The following is a 5,765-nucleotide window of genomic DNA, read 5'->3' on the forward strand; positions in this document are numbered from 1 at the left end:
ATATATATATATATATATATATATATATATATATATATATATATTATAATTAATATTGACTCCAAAACTTTCTGTTTTGAATCATTTCACCCTGATTAACGTTAAGCTTCCAACGTTCAGTTTCTAACCAGCGCTCGAGTTATTCGACTCTTTATGGTATTGTGAAAGCTGTCTATTATGCCTTCATTAGAGCATTCACAATAACGATAACAATAGGAATTCGGGAATAAACGGGCTTTATTCAGAGATGATTTACTACACCGGCTAACTCACACAAATGGGCGAAACAACAGAGAGAGAGAGTGCGCATCGCGCATGCGCCAACACTGCACCACCTTCCGCCCCTATCCTATGGGGCGCCTGGTCGGAAAACTGCTGCCGTCACACACGCCCCTCTTTTGAGGAGATGTGCCCCACATCGACATATACTATATAAATTTTCTCACTGGCTCCATCCCAGCTCATGGGAGAGCAGGTAGCTCCAAACCACATAATGGCCAAGCATGGGGAGCAGTCCATGTCGAGCATCTATAGCTCCCAGACATGGGGATAACAATTGCTGCCACAACCTAAAACACCAACAATACATGACCAGGCCAACCCTGGTTAGGTCGGACGAGTGATGGGAAAGCATGTGTACTCTGCACTATAAAATAATCTCCTGGATAGTTAACCGCCAGGTTTCCGGCACTTCATCTCGAATTTTCTATAAACAAATATCTTCCGAAACGTAATAAAACTAAACTGCAACTGTCACTGTCAGAATCTCACAGATCAGAATATCCATTTTATCCTGATTGTTCATGAATTCAACTTCACCATAGTCCTTACAAAATTGAACTTTATATATACAGGTAATGAAAGCAAGCGCTATTCCTAGAATCCTAATCAGTCATGTAAGTCTCTGTAGGTTATATTTCACCACATGTATACAATATCCTATACATGTACGTATCAACACAACTAATCCAACACATGTAAACAATGTCATATACATGTATTATCAACACACACGTCAAGTTTCACACATACATGTATTGTAAATCGTTTCACTGAGGTAATCCACAGGAAGTTCACAGAAGTAATAATATCCATAAGTTTATCATTTTAGTTCATGTGACTTGCACTACACGTTAATACTTCCACTTTAGCTTTGAACATAATCCTCCAAGTAGGCGGGATCATTGCCGTCGCGTCCTCTCCTTGTGACGTGTGGTTCTGGAGTGGCCTCGATCAACGTTTGGCTCATTCATCGCTCCTTCCCGAATCGGATCAGCCTCCGACTGAACGAGTTGTTCAGGATGATGCTCATCATGGGCTAGATCATCTAGGTGACCGTCAAGGCAGATGGTACGAACCCTGCCCCATCTTCATCATCTTGTTCGTCGCATTCTTCACGGGCAGAGTCAGCTGGTCTCTCGTCATGAAGTGGAACAGCAGGAACTCTGGGTTCTGGAGCCTGGACGCCAGGTTCTGTAGGCAAACCCATGTCAACACGTGGTCCTGCTCCTAACTCGGCATCTCTTTTCTCTGGTTGGGCAACAGCTCTCAACTCGTCGTCTAATTCATCTGGTTCTTCGGGTAGGACAACTGGTTTTGCAGGAAAACCCATGTCAGGTCCCCCTTCACGAATCCCATCTTCTACGACATTGCGTTGTCCACGACTTCTGCCTCCGGGACAAAAGGAGGGGCTGCGGTTGCGGCTGGTAACCCCATGCCGACACCAAGTCCTCCACCCATGATAGGGAAGAACATTATCGGCTGGGCAGGGACATACGGTCACTTCTCTACAGGGACGTCATCAATTTTATCCGGCTCTTGATGCGCCAAGGGCCTGGGTATCCTGGCTGCCACACATGGCTTCAAGCAGTTGTGATGGGCAACTAGCCTATGTCGCTTATGTATACTGTATTATGTATAAGAGGATGCTGTATGTGATAGCGGGCAGACCATTCGCTGTGCATCCTCTTGACGACGATATATGGTCTTACCCATGGTAGAGCCAATTTCCTGTGGCGATCTTTGGGTACTGGAGTGTGTAACCACACGCGGTCCCCAACTTGGTAGGATGGTGTTTCGCCCACATGTCGTACAATTTCTTTTGTCGCTATTGGCCGATACTTGCCATCTTCCGCGCTTCTTCAAAAGCATTCTGGAGTTCGGTGACGATGCTCTGAGTAACACCCGGCTGACTTCCAATAGTACTTGGTTGGGAATCCATAGACAATGTCTGCTGGCAAGCGGGGTTCTCGACCATGCGACATGAAAAATTGTGACATGCCAGTCATCTCATGTACACTGGAGTTGTGCGCCCACTGGACTGGGCCAAGGTGGAGATCCCAATCCTTGCCGTGTTTGACTATGATCTTTGCGATAGCATTTTTCAGTGTCTCGTTGAAGCTCTCAATCATGCCGTTTCCTTCGGGATGGTATGGGGTCGTTCTAGTCTGCTCGATCCCAAGCATAGTGCACAGTTCCTGCGATATGTCTGTCTCAAATTGCCGACCCTGATCGGAATGTATAGTTTCCGGCATCCCGTAATCACACATAATGGCGAAAGATAAGGTCTGCAACCGTTTTGGGTGTCTGGTCCTTCATGGCATAGAGATTCACGTACTTCGTAAAGTGGTCGCCAACCACCAAACAGTAACGGTTACCCCGTACACTGATTGGCAGTTCTGTGATGTCTGTCGCTACAAGCTGGAGTGGGTAAGATGAGGAAATACTTTGCAGCGGCGCCTTCATCCTCGGATTTGGCTTACTGCGGGCAACACATTGAGGAACTCTGCAACACGAAGTTTTTCGTCATCCGAGATTGGCTGAGGTGACACTAGAGTGAACTTCATTGATGACTTGTGATCGCAATCCTGTGGCAACAACCTGTTGATAAACAGTTTTTTCCTCTTATTGGATGGAGTCCACTCCCTGACCAGAATTCCGTTCTATATCGAGAAGTGATTGAACTGGCGCTAGAAAGTGATCAAGTCACGTCATTCATCTTCTACTGCTTCCCAGCACGGCTTGCCCGTGTTCCACCCAACGGTTGACTTGGGATATTGAAGGGTCTTGCTCTTGTTGCGCCTTGATGCAACTCGATGGTTGTCCCTGTCCATCTGATTGTGCGAGCGCTGTCGCACAAACTCCGTCTTTCCTCCTGCGCCTATGCCAACATCTCTTGTGACGGAAAAACCCTTTCAGTGAGGAATCATTGGTACAGATCTGGGAACCCCTAGAGTCTGACACCACTTGATTCACATCATGTCGATTGTAAGTGGAAATCTGGGAAACCCTAGTATTTACCACCTGCTCATTCGTTTTGGCATCATCCAATGGAGGCATGGCAAATAATGGATTGAGTAGATCCTGCAATTTCTATTGTTCGGTCAGATGTCTGCTGCTCATGCCATCTGTGTTCCCATTCTTTACGCTCGGGCGGTACTGGATTTCGATGTCGCCCCATGTGCTTAACTCGTCCATCCAGCGCGTCCTTTTCTGTGTGACATCAACGTCCCAGTGGAGTTTGGTTCATTGCAGCAGCGGCTTATGATCGGTGATAATGGTAAACTTTGATCCGTAGAGGTAGATGTGGGTTTGTCGGAGACCCCAGACTATAGCCCACAACTCCTTGTCGTACATACTCCAGTTTCTTTCTGTTGTACTCAGTGCTCTGCTATGGTAGACAATTGTCCGTCCATGTTCATCTTGCACCTGACGTAAACCACATCCGACTGCAAAATCCGATGCATCCGTGTGCAGGGTGAAAGGTTTGCCCCGTCTTGGAAACGCCCAGATTGGAGGCGACATCAGTCGACTCTTTAGAGTGTCGAAGCTTTCTTGACACGCATCATCACACACAAAACTAACATGCTTCTCCGTGAGCTGAATCATGGGCTTGGCAATCTTTGCAAATCCCTCCACGAAATGATGATAGTACGAAGCCAGGCCTACGAAAGTGTACCTGCTTCACCGTCTTCGGCACAGACCAGCCCTTTATCTTCTGGATGTTCATTGGATCCGGTTTGATTATATGTCAGCTCACGTGGTGTACGAGAAAGGTGATCTGGTCCCTGCTGAGATGACACTTGCTGGACCTCTTCTAGAACCTCCAGGTGCTCATCAAACGCCTTCGTGAAAATCACCAGATCATCAAGATACGTCAGCATGACATTCCAGCCCCTGGCAGCGAATGCCAACTCCATCAATCTCTGGAACAGAGAAGGTGCATTACAGAGCCCCTAGAGAAGTCTCTTGAAACAATACAAATTCGTCCCAATCGAGAAACCAGTCTTGTCTCGATGGTCCTTGTTGACAGGGACTTGCCAGTAACCACTAGTCAAGTCAAGATTGCTGAAGAATGCAGCACCAAACATCGAGGCTAGCGAGTCAGTAATCCTGGGCAGAGGGTGGGCATCCTTTCTGGTAAGAGCATTCAGCTTCCGGTAATCCATGCAAACCCGGAACGCACCAGACTTCTTTTTTTTACTAGGACCACTGGAGATGACCAGGGACCGGAGCAAGGCTCCACGACCCCATCCTCCAACATATCACGCACGTGTTCCTCCAACTCGTCCCGCAAGTGGAAAGGAACCCTACGTGGTGCGTGCTTGATAGGTTGGTCATCTCCTATATTAATACAGTGCTCCACGAGATCAGTGAATCCTTGATCGTTTGATGTTTTGCTGAAAACGCTGTTGTATTTCTTTAAGAAGGACTTCCGACGTGGCATCTGGCCCTTCTTGAGTTTACACCCAGACAAATCAACGGAGGGAACCCCTTCGCTGTCGACTGCCTCTATTTCGCTATCTTCCTCGCCCTCTGGTTTGTATTTTCCCATTGGCACGTGCGTGCGTCTCACTGTGTTGGATTGTGATCTCTAAGACAATGGAAATATCCAAGACACGTACCCTTGCCAATTTCCAACGGCTCTGGTTCCGGATTCATAATCCGCACTGGAATTAACGAATTTTCCACCATTGCCGCGATACAGAACACGATTAGTCCCGGGGTTTGCTCGGTTCTAAGATCCCTTCATACTTCAGGTTCGGAAATCCTGGACCATGAGGTAAGTATGCCGGAATGATGACCTCCGTTCTTCCTGGGATGGTGGTGGCTTTAAGGGCGCTTGCTGTTGTTGTCGGAATCAATAAAGCCTCTGGTAGTGGGAAAGGTTCACCCTGGATGGTGATCTCCTTCTACTGACGGTTGACGGTAACGGCATTCCATCATAAAGTCCCAGCCCAATATTACTGGACTGTTGATGCCTCTCATTATCCGGAAGGGATACTAGTCCAACATGCTGTTGTGACTCCAAGGTAAGACAACTTGTCTCCAGACACCGAACATATTACTGTTGGTTCTTCGGACAACGTTCCTCTTTTCCCTGGTGAGAACAAATCCCATACATCTTCGCGCATCTGCAAGACATCCGCTCCAGTATCAAACAACAATGGTATCTCCTGAGCGCCCACGTTCATCAAAACCCTTGGAATAATTTTTTGAGTTTTCTTCCTTCTCTTCTTGGCTGCCGACCGACCTTCAGCAGCACATACTAGTTTTTCGACTACCAGGTACCTCAGCAGTCAGCGCTGTGATGGCCATATTTGCAGCAATTTCTATCGAATCGGTCATTGAATTGTGCTTGCTGTTGATTTGGAAGATGGGAACCCCGTGGTTGCGAACCACGGCTAGACTTGCCCATTTACACTGGTCGATCATTTGAGCCATTTAAATTACAATTCTGGTTATACTGATCTCTGACATATCTC

The sequence above is a fragment of the Priapulus caudatus genome, unplaced genomic scaffold (genome assembly GCF_000485595.1).
Source record: "Priapulus caudatus unplaced genomic scaffold, Priapulus_caudatus-5.0.1 Scaffold353, whole genome shotgun sequence".
Taxonomy (NCBI): Eukaryota; Metazoa; Priapulida; class Priapulimorpha; order Priapulimorphida; family Priapulidae; genus Priapulus; species Priapulus caudatus.